Source organism: Carcharhinus amblyrhynchos, unplaced genomic scaffold (genome assembly GCF_965287045.1).
Source record: "Carcharhinus amblyrhynchos unplaced genomic scaffold, sCarAmb.v2.hapA scaffold_567, whole genome shotgun sequence".
In the NCBI taxonomy this organism is placed as follows: domain Eukaryota; kingdom Metazoa; phylum Chordata; class Chondrichthyes; order Carcharhiniformes; family Carcharhinidae; genus Carcharhinus; species Carcharhinus amblyrhynchos.
In genome coordinates, this window is record NW_027650307.1 from 91,712 (window position 1) to 113,812 (window position 22,101).

At 43.0% G+C, this 22,101-nt stretch overlaps 1 pseudogene; it reads right to left on the reverse strand.

Moving 5' to 3' along the window:
• Window positions 1-6,458: 6,458 nt before the first annotated feature.
• On the reverse strand, window positions 6,459-22,096 carry LOC145339608 (Ig heavy chain C region-like; annotated as a pseudogene).
• Window positions 22,097-22,101: the final 5 nt, after the last annotated feature.

The following is a 22,101-nucleotide window of genomic DNA, read 5'->3' on the forward strand; positions in this document are numbered from 1 at the left end:
AGTGTCACCTCTTGCCCGGTCCGGCCCGGCCGCTGCTCGTTGGCGGAACATCCGGGGCCTGTAGAGAGGCGGGGCCAGCCGCCATATTGCCGTGACGTCACCATCAGCCCCCCCCCCCCTCCACGTCGAGGAAAAAGCGGCGGGTCAGAAATGTAGAAAGTGAGAGAAATTCCCACCCGGAAATCCCGCCCGGAGCGGAATTAAAATTAAATAAAATACACATTTTTATAAAGAGGCAGGTGGCGGAACCGCGCATGTGCTGTAGTATTTTCCCAGAGCGCACCGCGCGGGTGTGATTGAAAAACAGACGGAATAAAAAACAGAAACGATTTTCCCGAATGGAGAAGGAACCGAAAGTCTGACGGGTGAGGATGTGAATAATAATCATCAAGATTCAACAGATTAAAAGATTAAAATGGAACTGCCTGGGCGCATGTGCAGGAGGGGAATTCCCCCAGAGTGCAGCGCGCGGGACTCCGTCTCCCCTGGCAACGCAAGATGGACGCCGGCCGTCTTCCCTGGCAACGCAAGATGGGCGCTGCCGGCGGCGGGTGTGATTGTGGCGCAGGCGCAGTGAGGTCTGCCTGCAGCCCATTGTCCAGATTGCCCCCCAGTGGATGTGGTGGGGATGGTGCAGCAGATGGAGCAACAATCCCAGTTTCAATGGGGGGAGAGAAGCTGCAATGCTGCTCCCTGTTGTTCACTCCTCTCCCCAGTCTCAGCGTTGCAGAGTGTTTAAACAAGAGGGTGCATTGTTACAGCAGCAGGGTCTCCACGTCCTTCCGGTAGTAAGGTGACCAGAACTGGACGCAGTTCTCCAAATGCGGTCTAATCAACGTTCTGTACAACTGCAGCATTAGACGCCAGCTCTTATACTATATACCCCTTCCTATAAAGGCTAACATTCTGTAAGCTTTCTTGGCAACCTTCTCCACCTGTGTTGCCACTTTCAGAGACTTGAGCACTTGCAGTCCCCGGTCCCTCTGCATTTCTATACTCTTAACTGGTCTACCATTTATCATGTAATTCCTCTCTACATTATTCCTTCCAAAATGCATCTCCTCACATTTATCAGGATCAATATAGATCTTGAGAAATTTGCCTACCACGGAATTACTCTCGCAGAGATATTACCACGATGCCACTGTCACCCTTTCAACATTGATAGAGTACTTACATCAGAGAAGGAGGCCGCTTTGAAGCGTCATGTGTGCGTTGGCCCTCTAAAGGACCAATTCATCCAATAACACTCTGTACCCCACAGTCTAGCATTTAGTTCATTTTCAGACAATTATCCAATTCCATTTTGAACCCATTAATTGGCTCTGCGTGCAGCACACTCTCAAACAGCACATTCCAGGTCTGGGTCACTCACTGTCTGAAAATGTTTTTTCCTGATGTCTCCATGTTTCCTTCACCAATTTACTTCAACCCGTGCCCTCTGTGTCAAAATCGTTCTGCCATTGAAAGTTTCTCTCTATCTACTCTGTCAAGACCCCTCAGGATTTTGAATGCCTCATTAAAGTCACATCAGCAACTTTCTGTCAAGAAAATTAGTCCCAAACTCTCCAAAATATATTCGCCACTGAAGTTTCTGATCTCTGGAACTATTCTCGTGTTTTTCTCCTGCATCCAGTCCACTGATTTTACATTCTGCCTTACGTTCGGTCAGTTAGTGCCTGCTTGAACACATGAAACACAATCTTTCTTCATGCCCTGGAGTGAAGATTCGGAGCAAATTCATTTCTCATTTCTGGCGGACTAAGGGGAATCAGACAAGGTTAAGGGCAGTTTAAATGCTGCTGGTCCTCCATAAGATCATAAGGAAGGAACGTGAGAAATAGGAGCAGGAGTAGGCCATCTAGCCCTTCGAGCCTTCCCCCCCATTCAATAAAATCATGGCTGACCTGAAGTGGATCAGTTCCACTTTCCCGCTTTCTCCCCATAACCCTTCATTCCCCTGTCTATCAGAAACCTATCTACCCGTGATTTAAATACATTTAGCGAGGTAGCCTCCGCCACTTCAATGGGCAGAGAATTCCAGAGATTCACCACCCTTTCAGTGAAGAAGTTCCTCCTCAACTCTGATCTAAACTGCACCCCCCCACCCTTATCTGGAGGCTGTGCCCTCTAGTCCTGCTATCCTTTCAAAGCGGGAAGAATCTCTCTACCTCTACCCTATCCATCCCCTTCATTATCTTATACGTCTCTATAATATCCCCCCTCATCCTTCTCAACTCCATGACAGACCAGTTTATGAGTGAATTCACCGAGGTTCTCCTCATTCTTCTCTCATTCTGTCTCTGGATTTGATCAGAAAAAGGCAGAGATGAAGGTGTCTTTACACGGGTGGGTCACTGGGTGGCACAGTGACTCTGTCTCTAAAGGGTCCTGATTTCAACCACATCCCACCCATGACTGGGGGGGACATGCCTGTCTGGGAAAGTGGTGGGGGGGAACCGTATCATAAGGAAATGGAGTGGAGTTGATGGGTTTAGGAGAACGGAATTAAGCCAAGACAGGGATGGTTAAATTTTTATTCAAAATTTATTTAAAAATTCAGAGAATATTTTACAGCAAAATTGTTTTTTTTTAAGTTACGAAAGTGAACATAGCGATCGAGTTTCACATTGAGAACAGGAGACATGTACAGAGAATCCGTCAATATTTGTACATCTGTTACATACACCAGAAAGAGAAAACAGATCCTTAATAGAAAGAGGAATTAACAAACGTGAATAAGGAATGAGAAATTATTTATACATGAAATTTAAACTAGGGGAGAAACTATTAACCACAATAACATTATAACAAAAAAAACTCGTACTTTTCACACTGAAAACTGAAATAATGTCTAATGTTGCCTCAGTTACAGATCCAGAATGATAAACTGAGAGATATTTACTGATAGATTCACCGAGAGCAGATATTGTATTGAAGCCATACGCAGATCTTTATAATCAGCTGAGGGAAATCTGCAGCGTCCAAAATTCAACCCATCATTTGATCTGTAAAATAAAGAGACAATATTGAAGCAGATGTTTCTGATGCGGGACATTAATGTTTTTAACCAGTGAAACATTGAGAGATGTTTCAAATCCATTCTGCCAGTTTGAAATGTGAGTGAATTGAATCATCTCACCTTCATCAGAGTGACGGCAGTGCTGTAGAAAATGCTCAGGAAGAACAGGACGATGAATGTGGAAGCGGTTGTCCAGATGTTGCTGTTATCATCCTCACTGTCTTCAATCCAGATGCGGTCGGTGGGGTCTGAGGGACAGAGACCAGGAAATGGAATTAGATTACTTTATTTATCCAGGGAATCTCATTGTTTTCTTTTCCCTGTTCTCCTTCATAAACTGTTCATTCATTCTCATCTCTAATTTTCAATGTATATCTCCTGTTAAATTCAGGACACTCAGTAACAGATCTCCATAACTATTTTCACACCTGATCCTTATTGGTATTCCTTGGAGAGTCCATGTCAGAAAGCACTGAAGGTGTTTTCTTGAGAATCAGTTCATTTTGAACTATTTGCCACTAACTCTTATTGAAGAATGTTCTGACTGATATAGAGGAACATTCCCCTGTCAATGATTGTTTCCACAGATGGTGACTGATCTGTAAACTGTGAATGCTGCTGTTTAAGGTCTGGGATGCAATTTCTAATCTTTGCTTCTTTACGGTGGAGATGTTTAGTAAATCATGAGCTTAATTCAGTTTCTCAACGTGTTTGGCGGTGTTTTGAGAATTGGGATAGTTATCGGTGTGTATGTCCATTCAAATTCACACTTCAATTTTACTTTCACCATTTACCTGCCGTTTATATTTAAGATTGTGTGTGTGAGTGTGTGTGTGTGTGTGTGTGTGTGTGTGTGTGTGTGTGTGTGTGTGTGTGTGTGTGTGTGTGTGAACACTTCCTGAGCTGCATTAATCTTTGGTCCTGAGTTAATCTGTGTGTATGAAGGATTCATTTGCCTGTGTTTGTTGATTTGTGTAGTTGTGTGTCTGTGTGTACAATTTATTCTTCAGACATTGTGGATAATTTGTATAATGTATTCTTCAGACATTGTGGATATATGACTATTATTGTGTGTAGTCTCTGTATATTTATTAATGCCACTCTTAACGTGTGCCCTTGTTTCTGCCTATTTCAATGTGTGAATTTCTGTCACTCGAGTAATGTTTCCTTCCCTTTCTGTGTTTGTCTGTTTGTGTGTGTATCTGTTAACATGTTAGTGCATGTAAATCCGCGTTGATAGTTATTTATAACCATGTGTCAGCATATACCTGTGTTTCCATGTGTAGTACTGTGTCCCGTGGTGTTCTGTTCTGTGTGAGCATGTGAATGTTTGCATCCATATGTTTGTGTGAAAATATTTTGCTCTCTGTTTATCTATATGCAGTGTGTTAAAATTGTTACATGTATTTTCCTGTATAAGTGATAATGTGTATAACATTGTGGGTCTCTATATCTGCAATCATTTCAGCGTGAACATGTGAGAATATGCATTTGTTTGACTGTATGTATCTGTTTGTGTATGTTTTGGACCTGCATGCATGTTATCTGTCCGCATTGTGTGTACACATGTATGTGTTTGTGTTTGGGCCTGTGTACCCAGTCACGTATGTTTAGGTAAGTGTGTACTTGTGTGTTTGTATGTGGTTCTGCGTGCGTTTGTACATATTTGATAATTTGTGTGCATGTTTTGTTTTATGCCTTCTTGTACAAGTACGTGTCTGTGTGTGCGGGTGTGGGTGTATGCCCCCTTGTGCATGCATGTGCGTGTGTGCGTGTGTGTGTGTGTTTGTGTGTGTGTGCATGGTGCGTGTGGGACAGAGAGAGCGAAAGAGAAAAGGAGAGAGAGTGTTTGTGAATGCATGTATTTTTGTTTGTATACGTGTGGTCCATTAGTGTATTTGTGGGAGCGTACTTGTTTGAGTTCGTTTGTGCGTATATTGTGTGTTCTTCTGATCCGTGAATGTACATTTTTATTTATGAATGTATCTGTGTTTTTGTTGTGTATGTATTTGTGTGTATTGTGTATTTTTGAGATTCTGTGTCTGTATTTGAATGTGCCTGCCTATATTTCTGTGTGTGGGAGTACGTGTATGCGTTTGTGTGTGTATATTAACATTCTGTATTCGTGTGCATATGTATGAGTATGTGTATTTGTGCAATTGTGTCCACGTGTCTGTGTGTGTGTGTGTGAGTGTGTAGTGTGTCTGTATGTGTGAGTGTGTAGTGTGTGTAAGTATGTGTGTGTGAGTGTGTGTGTGTGAGTGTGTGAGTGTGTGTGTGTAGTGTGTGTAGTGTGTGAATGTGTGAGTGTGTGTAGTTTGTGTGTGTGTGTGTGTGTGAGTGTGGGTGTGTACGCCTATGTATGTATGTATAATTGTGACAGTTGTGTGCAGTATTATCAGTGTGTGTATTTTTTTAACTGTTGCTCCAAGTTTCACCGACAATAGTGAACTGAATATGATCCAGACAACCCGAATAATGGAACATATTTTCAATGTTTTGCTGTAGAAATGTATTTTATGTGAGGGGCACGGTGATATCAGGAGAGAGAATGAAATAATTCATTGATGTATCTCAGAGACCTCAGGGACAGAACAGTTAAAACCCGGGGAGGAATCTATGACTTGTTTAAATTTGTATTCTGGGAAATCAATGCCAGCACATGGTTAACAGGAACAAGAGTGTTGAGACATTTTAAAATTATGTTGCATTAGTATATATATATTTCAATGATTAAGATAATGAGACTTCGAAATCTGTAGCAAGTAAACCGGAAACTAACTTGTACTGTTGGCAACTGGGTCCTTATAGTAGAGAACTGTTCCCTTCCAAACACGGGAGAGGGAGGAGAGTGAGCTCAGAGTTTCCCTCTCTCTACCCGGTGATACAATGTCCCTGATGGTTCTAACCACTGAGGAGGTGGAGGTGAGTGGATTAAATAATGACATTCCTCCTCTTTTCATTGAGGAAGTTTTGGGACATGGATTAGCTCCTGCTCCTCCCCTCTCTCTGCTGGGTTAGTGGGAATCCAGGATGTTAACAATTTCACTCTCCCTCAATCCGATGGGGGGAATATTTCTCCATGTTTTTTGTGTGTGACCCTCACTTCAGTTCCCAGTGGGTGCGGTGCAGCAGCTTAAAGAGGAGGTCAATGAGAGAAGCAGGGACACAGAGATCTAAATGTTGTGTTTGTGTGTCAGACATGTTAAAAATGTGGGATTGTTTCCCCCTCAGCGGGAGGAGAGTCAGTGAAGATATTTTGCAGAATCCTGTAATGAATGTGCTCTATTCTATCCCTGACCCAGTGTCTATCTCCGCTGGGAGCACTGGGTCAACAATGTTGGGTCCGAGACATGAAAATATCTGACTCAAAATCAAAGATATGGAAGTAAAACTGAAAAACAACCAATTAAACAATTGGGTATTTCATTGATCGTTAGAGGAAAATGTTTTTATTCTTTTTATTGTAGTTTTTAATGGAAGTGAGTGACTCTCATTGACATGAATTAACCGTGTCCATCAGTGCAAGGGAAATGTTCACAAAACTGGGTTTACCGCTGGATTTGTCAACTGTTCTGTTGATGATCTTCAAGGGGATGGCTTCATGTCCCACCACACAGGAGTAAGAAGCGCCGCTGGACCATTCCTCTGCTGCAATGGATAACAGGCTGTACATGAAGAAGGAGCTATCGCCGTTCTCCGCCACCACCTCGGTGTTCCTGTAGTTGCCGGGATTCACCGGCTTGTCGTTGATGGTCCACTTGACGAAGATCTCTCGGGGGGAGAAACCTCTCACTAAGCAGCTGAGGGAGACGAAACTCTGAGCGGAGACGTCTTCTGCCGAGGGCAGGAGGACAGAGACGACCGGTTCCCGCGGATTTGGATCTGCAGAAAATGTACAATAAATTTCAATAAACTGGAGAATTCTGGAGACAATGAAACCACTGGTTAGATCTCAGGGAAATGTGCTTCGCTTCTGATTTTAACTCTTCCCATTTTTGATTTGCAGCTTGGAGGAGAGGTGAACACAATTGTTTTCTCAAATAACTCGGGGGGGCGGAGTGGAAAGATTCAGAAAGTTTACAGCACAGAATCAGGCCATTCGGCCCAACTGATCTACTGTTTCTTTTTGTTTTTTTCTTTTTATGCTCCACATCTGGCTCCTCCCTTCTTCTTCGATCTAAACCCAATAACATCGCCTTCAGTTCACTTTTCACTCATCAACACATCAAACTCCCCAGAAAAATATCACTCGGCCCAGAGTTGTTTAGTTCAGGGGAGAACATTCATGCACTGAATACTAAATATTGAGTAGTACACTTTCACTGGAGATAGACGCAGTGATGCATTTACATAGAAACATAGAACAGCACAGGACAGTTCAGGCCCTTCGGCCCAAAATGTTGTGCCGAGCTATGTCCGAACCCAAGATCAAGCTATCCCACTCCCTATCATTCTGGAGTGCTCCATGTGCCTATCCAATAACCGCTTGAAAGTTCCTAAAGTGTCCGACTCCACTATCACAGCAGGCAGTGTATTCCACACCCCAAACACTCTCTGAGTGAAGAATCTACCTCGGACATCCCTCCTATATCTCCCACCATGAACCTTATAGTTATAACCCTTAGTAACAGCAACATCCACCCAAGGAAATAGTCTCTGCACATCCACTCTATCAATCCCCCTCATCATCTTATAAACCTCTATTAAGTTGCCTCTCATCCTCCTCTGCTCCAAAGAGAAAAGCCCCAGCTCCCTCAACCTTTCCTCATAAGACCTACCCTCCAAACCAGGCAGCATCCTGGTAAATCTCCTCTGCACTCCACTATCACAGCAGGCAGTGTGTCACTCTCTCCAATGCTTCCACATCCTTCTTAGAGTGAGGTGACCAGAACTGAACACAATATTCCAAATGTGGTCTCACCAAGGCCCTGTACAGTTGCAGCATAACCCCACGGCTCTTAAACTCAAACCCCCTGTTAATATACACTATCACACTTTAAGCCTTCTTCACAGCTCTATCCACTTGAGTGGCAACCTTCAGAGATCTGTGGATATGAACCCCAAGATCTCCCTGTTCCTCCACATTGCTCAGAACCCTGACGTTGGCCCTACATTTATTGTTTCAATCTCTCAGCTCACCTGTTTCCTTGTGGATAGATGTTCTTAGAGGAGTCGGCAGATCCTGATGGCTCACCACGCACTCAAACACAGCCGCACTCAGCCAGGCTTGTGTGGAGATGCTTAATTTGCTGATCACGCTGTCACGATCCGCTCCGGGCTTTTTGGCAATCTCTGATTTCAAATACTTCCTGTCTCGGATCCAAGACACGTTAACGCCATCAGGAGGATTAGAAATGATGCAGGTTAAGGTCGCAGTCGCCTCCAGTAAGACCTGTTCTATTGGTGGTGGCTGTATCTTCACTGTGGTATCAAGGCACTGGGGACGATCTGTGAATGAGAAATGGAAATGAACCCTAGTTCCCCTTCAGAAGCAGGACAGCAGTCTTCAGCCTGAAGGAGACAAAGTCGCCTTCAATATATCAATTTCTAACTATCGCCTTTCACCTTCCATGGCGAATGGGAAACCAGCTTGCTCTATGGAATTATTCCCTGTATTAAATATTGGAGCAGCGGTAACATTTCCATGAATCAGGATTGGAGAATTCCCAAAGAAACACACCATCCTGAACTCAGGGAAAAAGTACTGACAGTTGGTTTATAAATAGGGTGGATGCACTTTCCAACATTTTACCCCTGTGCTGTGACCTGTGAAACAGGCTCACACCTACGGTCTCTCCAAATTTTACCAGCTGTCTCAGGAACAAGCTGACATCAAGGCCACCTCACTCACTATATTACTTCAAACAGATAGGGGGCACTCTTTTAAGGGGAGGCAGTGGCACATAGTGTTGTCAATGGGCTTATAACCTCGGGCAAGACTCTGGGGATACAGATTCGAATCCCATCATTGCAAATGTGAAATTTGTATTTTATAAAAACGTATAATTCAAAGTTGAAATGATTCTCATGAAGCTATTGCTGTAAAACCCCTCCTAGTTCAAAAATGCTACTTAGCAAAATCAACCCGCTATCTTTATCTGGCCTGGCATGCATGTGACTCCAGATTGACAGCAACGTGAGTGACACTTCAGTGCCCTCAGGTTTGGGAAATAAATGCACATCTCAGGAAAGGATAACAAAAAATTGTTTTTCTGATGAAATTCTGAATGAGATATTGTCCTAATGCAGCAAACTACATGACAATAACTTACAAGTTGTTCTCTGCTTTGTACCAACTTGAATAGATCCCTAATTCTGATTAACATCGGAATGATATATGTTGTCCTCTGTTTGAGTCTCTTACCCTGAGATGCGCTGATGTTCAGACTCTGAGTGTGTCCTTGGTGAGTGACCTGGCAGGTATAGACCGCTTTGCTGAACCATTCCCCAGCGGAGACTGTCAGCCGACTGCTGGCCGAGAAGTTCCCGTTCACTTCACAGGGGGGAGAGGTGACAATTCCTGAATGTGTGGGTTCCCCCATTCTTCAGCCAACTCACTTCCATTGACCCTGGCTGGAAATCGATGATTGAACAGACGATGATTGCGAATTTCCTGTGTGAGATTTCTTCACTGGAACTCACGGTGAGGATAAGAGTTGGAGGGATCTCATGCTCAGGGCCTTGAGGAACAACAAACAGATCGGTCATTTCCTGCAGAAGATGTGGATCAATTAAACTTTTGTCAACAGAGGGTAGTAAGGGTGTGGAATGCCCTGCCTGCAAGAGTTGTGGACGCGCCAACTTTCAGGGCGTTCAAATGGTCAGTGGATAGGCATATGGATAACATTGGAATAGTTTACGTTAGAGGGTCATTAGATTGGTTCCACTGGTCGGCGCAACATCGAGGGCCGAAGGGCCTGTACTGCGCTGGAATGTTCTATGTTCTATGTTCTAACTCATTTTGCAGTCAATAGACACTAACTGGACCAATCCAAAGGGCCGAATTATGCACATCTATTTAAATGAGTTATAACCAAGGCCCGACATGTTAACCACAGTTTTTCTGTTTTACACAAGCTCCACAACACTTACATTTTATTTTAATGCTCTTGACTGTGCTGATGTGTCGAACCTCACAGTCAATTCTGGGACATTCTCCCGCTGAGTCGCTGATGGTTAACTGGCTGCTCAGGGTGTAGGTTCCCTTCGTGTTTCTCACTGATGGGTAAGTCTTAAACCCACTGGGGACCGTTTGCCGATTTTTCTTCCAGGTCAGTTTGGAAACATCTGGAGAGTAATCCATCGCCAAACATCCGAAGGTGATGGAGCCGTCGGAGTTCTGTTGCTGACAGGGGGAGACCAGGCCGTAGAGATTGGGCGCAGATGGTGTCGCTGGGAAAGAATAGCCAATTGAACAAGTTAGACTCTTGCGTTTATTAAGTCAACAAACATATTGTTACAAATAGGTTTCTATATTAGATATAGCTCTTGGTGTTAAATGGATGAAGGGATATGGGTAGTAGGTGTGATCAGGATAGTGATGAGCTTTGACCAAAGTGAATGGCGGAGTAGGCCCAAAGGGCCGAATGGCCAACTCCAGCTTCTATTTTCGATGTTTCTATCTCAAACATTGATTAGAATTATGAACTTATCCCTAATATTTCCCGATTAAATCTTTCATCCGCCTTTGAGATGATGTTACTTCTATCATTTGGGAATTGTCATCTCTGTAGAAACTCATATCCCTGTCTCCACTTCTATCAAATTAGGAAGAAAGAAAACACATTCTGTTAGTCTCACAATGACATGTCATTCATTGGATTAACAGAGAACAGCAAAAAAATTCTCCATTATTGCAGCAACTATTTATTTCTCAAACAACAGCAATGTGTGACAAACCGCTGTTTATTTCTCAAACAACAACACTTTGTGATGAAGAAGTTCTCCCTTCATTCAGACTATCCACTCACCTGATGAGGGAGCTCCAACAGCTTGTGATTGCAAATAAACCTGTTGGACTTTAACCTGGTGTTGTGAGAATCCTTCCTGTGCCCACACCAACCTCACTCCGGCATCTCCACACTAGTTTTGGAAATTGCCTGGGTTCAAACTGATTGGTGCCCCTTCCTCTCTCCAACTCACTGCCTCTCACTCCACAAAACGGAGATTAGTGAGTTTGCTTCAAAAATCCCTCCGGAATGAATATTTACTGAATGATCAGGAAACTCTAAATGTGATTATAAATTCGAATAAATCCAACATTGACTCATTGAAGGATCATACATTAATAGCAGGACTTTCTCATTCAGGCCCTGAAGTCTCCTCCATCATTCACTGAGATTACAGATGAGCTGACTGTGGTGCTCGCTCTACTCTGTACCTCCTCACTCCGCCCATCCATCACCCGCTCTCTGCCCATTTTCCCCAGCTCTTTGCCCTTTCCTCTGGCTCTCTGGCTTTCACGGTGGCTCTTTTCCCCTTTTATCCGGCTCTCTGTATTACCACCTGGTTCTCTACACTTCCCTCCAGCTCTGTGCCCTCTCTCCCGGCTCTCTGTTCTTTCCCTCAGCTCCCTGCGCTTTCCCTCAGCTCTCTGCCCTCTGTCCCTGCTCCCTCCCCTCTGTCTCCTTTCCCCCGGCTCTCTGACCTTTCCCCCTGACTCTCCTGCCCTCCTACCCTTTATCGTGCCTCTCCGCCCTTTTTCCTGGTTCTCTCCCCTTTCCCTGGTCTTTCTGCCCTTTCCCCCATCTCTCTGCCCTTTCTTTCGGCTCTCTGCCCTTTCACTGGTCTCTCTGCCCTTTCCCCCTGCTCCCTGTCCTTTCCCCTCTCTCCCCGCCCTTTCCCCTGGCTTTCCGCCCTGTTCCCCGGCTGTGTGCCCTTTCCCCGCCTCTCTGCCCTTCCCCCAGCTCTCTGCTGTTTCCCCTGGCTCTCTGCCCACCCCCACCCCGGCTCTCTGCCCATTCCCACCCCTCCTGTTCTCCCCTGACTCTTTGCCATTGTCCCTGGCCCCGAGCCCCCAGCGATTTCCTCCAGCTCTCTGCACTCCCAGGGCAGCTCCCACCTTTGAACACCAAACTGCCGCTTGAGATCTTTCTTCTCTCTCGTTGCAGACGCTCACCACACAGATTCAGTGAGTGTGAGTGAGGGAATGTGAGTGTGTGAGGGTGAGTGATTAAATGAGTCAGAGTGGATGAGTGATGGTGCATGTGTGACGGAAGGTGGGGAATTGAGGGTGAGTGAGTGAAGTTCTTTGAGTGAGGATGAGTGATTGAGGGTGAGTAAGTGTGGGTGAGGGTGAGAGAGTGTGAGTAAATGAGGGTGTGTGAGAGAGGGTAGGTGAGTGAAGGAGGCTGAATGTGAGTGAAGGTGGCTGGATGAGTGTAGGTAAGCAAGATTGAAAAAGTGTGGGAGAGTGAGTGAGGATGTGTGAAGGTTAATTGAGATGGGTGAGTGGAAGTGAGTGAGATTGAGTGAATGAGGGTGAGGGAGTGAATGTAACTGTGTAAGTGAGGGGTGAGAGTGAATGAGTCAGGGTGTGTTACTGAGGGTGGTGTGTGAGGGAGAATGAATGTGGATGGGTGGAAGAGTGAGGGTGAGTGAGTGAAGGTGTTTGAGAGAGGATGAGTGATTGAGGATCTGTGGGTTAGGGTGCGTGATGTTGAGTGATGATGAGTATGTGAGGGTGTGTGAGTGAATGTAAGTGCGTGAGTCTGAGTGAGTTTGAATGGGTGAGGTGGCGTAAGTGAGAGAGACAGAGAGAGGGTCATTGAGCTTGAGTCTGTGGGGGTGAGTCTGGGTGATTGAGGGTCGGTAGGTGAGTGAGTGAGTGTGAGTGAGAGTGAGTGAGACTGGATGAGTGACGGTGGGTAAGTGGGGTGAGTGAGTGAGTGTGAGAGAATGGGGTGAGTGAGTGAGAGTGAGTGAGACTGGGTGAGTGAGGGTGGATTAGTGGGATGAGTGAATGAAGGTGAGTATGAATGTTGGTGACTGACTGAGGGTCTAAGTCAGTGAGTGAGGTTGAGTGAGTGATGGTGTATGAGTGTGGGTGGCTGAGTGACAGTGAGTTAAAGAGGGCGCGTGAGGGTGAGTGCGTGAGGGTGAGTGAGTGAATGTGGGTGCGTGACTGAGGGTGTGAGAGTGAGTGAATGTGAGTGAGTCAGTCAGGGTGTGAGAATGAGAGAGGCAGGGTGTGTGATTGAGGTTGAATGAGTGAGGTTGAATGAGTGTTTGTGGGTGAGTGAGGATGGATGTGAGTGAGTGAGTGATTGTGAGTGAGTGAGTGTGTGAGGGTGTGAGGATGAATGAATCAGGGAGTGTGTTTGACTGAACGAGTGAGGTTGAATGAGGGTGTGTGAGTGCTTGTGGGTGAGTGAATGGGGATGGATGATTGTGGTTGAGTGAGTGAGGGTGAGTGAGTGAGGGTGAGTGAGTGAGGGTGAGTGACTGAGGGTGAGTGTGTGGGGGTGAGTGTGTGGGGGTGAGTGTGTGGGAGTGAGTGTGTGGGAGTGAGTATGTTGGGGTGAGCGACTGTGGTTGAGTGAGTGAGGGTGTGACTGATGGTGAGTGAGTGGGAATGAGTGATTGTGGTTGAGTGAGTGAGGGTGAGTGAGTGAGAGTGTGTCAGTGAGGGAAGGTGGGTGAGTGAGGGTGAGCGAGTGAAGTTGTTTGAGTGAGGATGAGAGATTGAGGGTGAGTGAGTGAGGGTGAGTGAGTGAGAGTGTGTCAGTGAGGGAAGGTGGGCAAGTGAGGGTGAGTGAGTGAAGTTATTTGAGTGAGGATGAGAGATTGAGGGTGAGTGAGTCAGTGTGGGTGAGGGTGAGAGAGTCAGTGAGCCACCTCCTCCTCTCCCTCTCCATCGATCTTTTCCCGATTCTCTCCATTGATCAGCTTTCAGTAACAGGGCTGTGTAAAGTCAGGAATCAGTGTAGATCACCGGGCAGCTGCTTTAATGTCGGGGCCTTTCTTTCAGAAACACGGATCAGTGAACAAATAGACAGACTGAGGGAGCTGGAAGGGAAGCTTCCAGCAAAACTAGGGTCACACAGGAATCAAACACCAAGTTTACACCAGTATTGGGGAGCCAGGCGGACTTAGTCTCAGCCAGATCCCTTCTTATTGATTGTGTCTTTGTGTCCGGTGTAACACATGGAAATCCCTACTTCTGACCTCATGTTGGATGGAATGTGTCATTGATGAAGCAAAAGAAGATTGTTGGTCCCAGAACAGTCCCCTGCCGAACTCCTGCAGTGATTTCTCAACTTGGATGTTTGACCTCCAACAATCATCACCATCTTGCTTTGTGCTAAATATGACTCCAAACAGAGAAGAATTTCCCGCTGAAACTTATTCACATGAGTTTTACTCGGGCTCCTCGATCCCACCCTCATTCAAATGTTAGTGGGGGAGGGGGAGGGGGTGGCCGAGGTGGCACAGTGATTAGCGCTGCTGCCTCACAGTTCAATTCCCGATATGGGTCATTGTGTATGGAGTTAGTAAGTTCACCCCGTGTCTGCTTGGGTTTCCTTCGGGTGCTCTTGTTTCCTCCCACAGTCCAAAGAAGTTTGGGTTCAGGGGACTGGCCGTGCTAAATTGCCCCGTAGTGTCAGGAGGACTAGTTAGAGTAAACACATGTGGTTATGGGGATAGGGCTTTGGTGGGATTCCTGTTGATGCAGACTCGATGGGCTGAATGGCCTCCTTCTGTACTGTAGGATCTTGTGATTCTATTCTATGATGTAAATGACAGTCTCTCTGACATATGTGAGATGGAAAGTGTGTGAGTGGGTGTTTGGATGTGTGTGCGAGAGAGAGAGGGTGAATGTGTGTGTGAAGGTGCCTGTGTGTGATAGACTGTGTTTGCACATGTGTGAGACAGTGGGCTGCGTTTGCAAGAGGGGACAGTGTGCCTACTGGAAAGCAAAATAAACTGTTCATGAGTGTGTGGAAATGTGCATGGGATTGTGTGTGAGTGAGAAAGATGTGTTCAATGTGTGTGGGTGACAGAAGCAAGTGTGTGTGTGTGTGTGTGTGTGTCAGAGAATGTTTGCGCGAGACTGTGCCTATGTGAGAGACTGTGTCTGTGCATAAGTTAGAGTGTGTGCATCGGTCTATGTTTGTGAGAGAGTGTTTGTGAGAGAGCTAGCGTGAGAGAGCAAGAATGTACAGGTGTGAGATAGTGTGTGCAAAAGGTATAGAAATATTTGTGTGTGTGTGTGTGTGTGAGTGTGTGTCTGCGTGTAGGAGAGAATGTGTGTGGACGTGTGTGCGTGTGTGTGTTTTTGTATATGAGAGAAAAGAGACTGATTGAGAGAGCTAGAGTATGTCTGTATTTATACTTGAGACAGAGTATGTAGGCCGAGAGAGAAAGAGAATGTGTGAGAGATCGTATGAGAGAGAAAGTAAGTGTGTGTCTGTATGTGTGAGAGAATATGAGCGTCTGTATGTGTGTATTTATGTGTGTGAGAGTGTGTGATGTGTGTAAGTCTCTATCTGGCTGATTCAGTCTGGAAAAGGATCCTCACTCCACACATACTCACCCACTCACACAGTAAGTGGGAGTGACAAGAGAGCACAACACGGACTGTGGGGCAAGTGTGGAAAAACATTTAAATCTTTCACAAGTCAGTCACAATTGAATAAATTCCTCTTTCCTCAATGAGAGAAACTTGTAAAACCTCACGCAATCTGACACAATCCAGGGCAAAGCCACCCACAAGATTACCCGGCCCCTCATTCACCCTATTCACTCTCTCCATCACTAACAAGCAGTGACAGCACTGTGTGTATTATATACAAAATGCACTGCAGCAACTCACCAAGGCTCCATGGATTACACTGTCCAAACCCGCTGTCTTTACATCCTAACAGGACAAGGGCAGCATCCACATCTGAAACACTATAACCTGTAAGCTTCCCTCCAAAACACACACCATCCTGACCTGAAACAATATCTCAATTCATTCATAATCGCTGGGTCAAAATTCTGGAACTCCCTGCCTAACAGCAGGGCGGATGCCTGCAGCATATGGACTGCAGTTGTTCAAGGATGCTTCATATCAACACTTTGTGAAGGAACAATTAGATTAAAAATTCTGGCCGAGCAAATGTCTCTAAAATGCCTTTAGAAGATTAAAAATAATATGCAAGTGAATTTGACCCTTCAACTGTCAAACTAAACAGTTCAGGGGCTGCTGTAGTACGGAGCACAATATAGTAAATCTCACTTTGTACTTGTTCATCGAACATTCCCAAGGCCGGCACATCACTGCTTAAAAATCACCCAATTCTCCCTCTACAGCCTGGTGTTTCTGCTTCTCTGATGGACACAATATGCTTCAGGGATTTAATTTCTGAGACGCCGAGTCAAACAGTCACATGTCTCACAGATACAAGTGCATTGAAGAAATAAATCGAATTTCACTCCCTGCAGTACAGGAGAAGGAACCAGAAGATTTATAACCAGTCAGGGAGATTCCTGGTCCCAACACAGTGACCACCAGCCCAGAAACAGAACAGACATAAACAGTTCAACAGCCGAGTTCCCAGCAGAAAGGTCTGTTCAATCTGTCAATTTCAAACTGTTGGATTCTCATTGATCAATAGTCAACAGACAACAGAAACATCAATAACCTATTTTAAATTAAACGGATATTCATTTCAGAACTCCTCTCGACTTTTAATTATTTCTCTCTGCCTGTATCACTTCGCGAAAACTGTGTAAAAATGTAATTTCGCTGAAAATGAGCAAAAATAACAGATTCGGGACAGTTCAATGTCCCTAACAGAGATACAGTGACACAGTAACAGTTCAATGTCCCTAACAGAGATACAGTGACACAGTAATAGTTCAATGTCCCTAACAGAGATGCAGTTTCACTGTAAGAATTAAACGAACCGGGAAACATTTACATTGGATCTAATTTCTTAATTAACTGTAATGATAAAAAATAATCAAGGCAAAACACTTTATCGAGCAATATTCAAGGTCTTTTGTTTCGAATTAATCAGCGTCAATATTACATTTTAAGTTATTGTTAATTGTCAGTTAGTTCTCCTGCCAGCTGATTTGTTCTCTGTAATAAAATGACTTTTCAATCATTCAAAACGTGCTTCTGCCCCCAACATTGCTAAATAATTAGGTTACAATTAAATCTCAATGTTAAACTATCGTTACAAATTACTCAACGGAAACATTCAAACATCTGTCATTCATTTACTTAAATCTAATCACATTGTAATATTTTACTTTTTCACTTTTACTACAAATGTCTTATTATAACCAACAATGGTGTTAAAAATGCGGATTTCTGAGTTTGTACAGACTGTAACGGCCTGGCCATTGGAAATCAATAATACTGCTTCCCAGATTTAATAATTTCGACCACCCATATAACTTCATTACTGAACACATTGTTTAATTAAAGAAGATCTGAATTGAACAGTGCAAACACAGAGACGACAATTGATTCAAATCCTCTGTGACGCTAAAAACACGATGCAGAATATAAGTCTCAACCTTTTCTTCATTATAATATTTAATAAGAATTAAACATAAGCTTCAGTTAGTATGAATTCTTCCATTCTGTCATTTATTCTTCCGAGAATTCTATTCTGTGTTTAACATTAATGGGAGACATGATGTTATTAAGTGCTGAGCTAATATTATTTTTATAATATTTATAATATCGTATTATTTTTATATAAAGTAATCTTTTTGAATTTCAAGCATTTAATTGTCAATCTGTAGCTAGTCTCTGTTGACACTTTACTACAATTCAAACACAATCAGTTGAACAATTTTGTTTGAGTGTCAGCGAATTCCATCTGTCAGAAAGCTGTTTTCACTCTGTCAAATTTTTATAAACTATTTGATTCTAATTGATCAAAGGTCAAATTACAACAGTGAAAAAAAATCAATAAACATTTTAAATTAACCTGATGTTCATTTTAAAACTCCCTTTGCCTTTTTACTATCTCTCCCTGACTGTCTCAAATCCCAAAAACTAGGCAATTATTTTTTCTGAAAATGAGAACTTCGAATATAACAGATTCAGGGCAGTGTAATGTCCCTAACAGAGATACAGTGAATTGTAATTCATGTCTTATTTTAATATGTAACCATTAGTTAACATGAATAAAATGCCCTAACATATATTTATTTTATTTTCCGAAACTTTTCTGCTTTATCCCTACAAGAATATTCAAACGCAATTTTATTTTCATTTTGGCAGAACTGCTCAGTGTCACTGAGCTGAAACAATGTAAAAACAATTGAGGAACACCAAACAATTTCACAAATTTTGAGTTAAGTAATTAATTATCTCGGTATCTAATTTTTAAAAAAAACTTAGAACGAATAAGAAATAGGAGCAGGAGTAGGCCATCTAGCCCTTCGAGCCTGCCCCGCCATTCAATAAGATCATGGCTGATCTGTCGTGGCTCAGTTCCACCTTCCCGCCCTCTCCCCATAACCCTTAATCCCCTCTCTTATCAAAAACCCATCAACCCGCGTCTTAAAAATATTTAGCGAGGCAGCCTCCACCACTTCAACGGGCAGAGAATTCCAGAGATTCACCACCCTTTGAGTGAAGAAGTTCCTCCTCAACTCCGTTCTAAACCGCCCCCCTTTATCTTGAGGCTGTGCCCCCTATGCATAGAAAAAAATTAATAATCGGATACAAAAATTTCCAAAAAGGAAATTATTCTGCAAAACTCGTATTCCAGTAAATGAGAACATAATCTGGGATATACCGATTAATGCAAAGTATCTTATTCAACTGAGCTGCTGTGAAAACAGCAGGTTATCATTGAAATAGCTTCTGGAATTGTCACGAAATATTTCCAGTCTGGAAAATGTTCTGGTCATGTTAATTGTGTGAAAAACACAACAGAACTATTAAAGGGAATTATTGCTAAATTATTAATATAAAATAATCTGTGGTGAATATGGAGTTATATTACTGATTAATAATTCTTTGATTTATATTAATTTTACTATTAAACTTGTTCATGAGAAGTTTGTGATTGCAGCAAAGACTAAGTGTCCGAATGAGCGTTGTAAGTCATGACTTAGTTGAATTTGTAAGCGTTAGTTAAATTTATAAAAATGCTGTGATACCTTTTAGTTCTTTTGCCCCAAACCTGCTTGTTTTCTCCCTACAAGGATTTTCAAACTCAAAGATTGTTTGCGTTCAACCAGAAAACATCTAAACTCTCAACGGCACCGTTAAAACACTATTTAAACTACACAGAAATAATGCCACAAAGCCAAATCACAGCGCAAATTTTAAACATTCACAGCGACTGCACCACAGGATCTCCTCAGCAGAAACACAACAAAACACATCAATGAGGGAATGAGTCCGCTTCACAGAAAAATAGCTCAATTATCCATTCAACTGAATCAAATGTAACATTGCAAAATAAATCTCAATATCGAATCCAGCAAACCAGCTCTTAACCAATTATTAAACTAAACAGATATCTAGAATACTAGCAATAGCATTGCGAGGAGGTGGAATTTGTGCAAAAAATTAATATTGAAACTTCATCCCATCTTATTCATATTGGGTCATATTTCAAACATATTTAATAATTTGGATGGTAAAAGTTCCAGCCATCAAATGCCACCGAGATTAAACATTGCAGGTATTCCAAATTGTGAATACAGGGACAAACTATGTTCTGAACGAGTGGCCTAAGCCGTTATCACTAAAGATTTTAAACATACAAACACAATAAAGCCTGCTTTATTTCTGCCTGCAGTTATGCGTCAAGCAGTTGCGAACCGGCAGAATGTTCATATTCAATCACAAAACGTGTAACAGCTCAGTGTCACTGAGTTCAAACAATGCAGAAACACTAAATTAATTCACAAATTTTACGTATTTAGAATCACCCAGATACATAATCTCCTCACCAGAAAAAAAAGCATCACTGAGAGACTGAACCCCGCTTCATGCAGAAGCAGCACAATTCTACAAACTCTTTCAACAGAATCAAATATAACATTTACAGAAATGTTTAATATAAATTCCAGCCAATTCGCCCATCACCAAACTAATTAATGTGTAGAATAAGCAGAAAATATTGCACAGCAGCACCAGCATTGTGAATGAGTGGAACATTTTCACAGGATAAATATAGAAATTTTAGATTTTTTATAATTTTTGGTTTAAATTTCAAACACTTGTGCAGTAGATGGTTCGACCCACAGCCACTAGATGTCACCGAGATTAAACGCTGCAGAAACGCTGAATTGTGTAACAGACATTCGGATTTTAAAGTAACCCAACCACACAGTAACCTCAACAGATAAACACAAATTCCCAACAATTTGGGATTGAATCCCTCAGCAGCACCTATTGTCCAGAAAGAGCGGAATTCTAAAACCCCTTTGCAGCAGAATCACAGGAAACATTGTAACAATTCTCAACCGAGAATCCACCAAACTCACATTTATGTTACCAAATGGATTATTAGTACAGATAAAAATATAAAACAAAGACACATGTAAACCAGTTACTCAATAAGTGGATGGTTCTTACCTGTCGTCACCGTCACCATGGTCCCTTGTCCCCAGTAAGCGAAGTAGTCACAGTGTCACATTCCGGAGGCTGTGTCAGACAATAACCGTCCCTGCACAAAATAGAAACAAAATCACCATTATTTTAAATATTCACAAACCCAAGGAAAAGCAAAATCAATTAATGTTCATTAAATTATAATTGTATTTCTGGATACCATTTGACATTCATAAATGACCCTAATGTTTTATATTTCACAGAGTTACACGTGAACATGTTGTTGAAAACACACATCGATAATTGAGTAATTATCAAGATTTTCCATGTTTATTCTTGTCATATGGTCAGTGCTGGACATAAATAATACTGTGCTGTGATTACAGTTGGGATTTAAAAGTGACACTGATCCAGTTCCAGTCAATCGGTGCTGAGGGGTTTTTGTATTGACAGCAACTGCTGTGCCATCCAGCTATCACAGTGAGACACAGCATGACAAATACTGAGGCGGACTGTTAGCAGTAAAATACAGACAGTTAATTTCACTGCTATTTCAAAAGTCTGTTTCCAGCTCGTTAAGGGTGAGTCAGTGAGATATTTCAATTTTTACTGGTCATGATATTGATAAAGGGGGTTAGAAACTTTTACACTCTCTGTGCACATTCAGCGTGTAAATCAATAACAATAAAATTGAAGCATTTTACATCTTAAACAAAAACAATGCTGTTTCTAAGTAGTATTTTGTTGAACCCTCATTTACTTTGGCATTCGGCAATGGCATTGGTCACAAATTTAAGCAACGTCCTTTTCTGAGGTTTTTGTATGAGGATGGCGCTTTTCTCAGCACTGTGACCCCCCTGTTGTATATCACAGTGACACACACCCTTACAAAAACTTCACTCACTCTGTTCAGTACTGCTGTTCAATATTCACTTTAAATGGACCATTAGTTTTTCCCTAATGTAAAATGTAGGCAACTGTTTATATAACACAATCTATCAGAAATATTAAAAAGAGCAATATATCGTGTGTCGTACTTGCTGAAACTACAATGAATATAAAGTCAGTGAAAAGCTCACCAGTTATATCGGTGAGTTTGGGAAGTTTTACTGTTAAATGCTTTCTGTGTTACTTTTATTTTAAACACGATTATAGTTTGGTTCTGACCACCCTCGATCATATTGCATTTAAAACAGATACTGACCTTCAGGTTATGATGGAAGTTGCGGAATCCCCACCCGGGCTGTTCTTGTCCGGGTGCAGCCCTGGATCCTCTCGCTGTGTCCTTTTGCATAGTAATAGATGGCCGTGTCTTCAATCTTTAGGCTCCTCATGTCCAAAGAGAAGATGTTGTTTGAAGTGTCTTTGGACACAGTAAATCGGCCCTGAATTGATGGCGCGTAGCTGCCGGAGCTATAGTAGCTAACCAGCCACTCCAGTCCCTGTCCGGGAACCTGCCGGATCCAACCCATCCAGTAGTAGCCGCTAAGATCGAACCCGCTGGTTTTACAGGTCAGTTTCAGGGAGCCTCCGGGATGCCCGGTCTCTGCCTCTG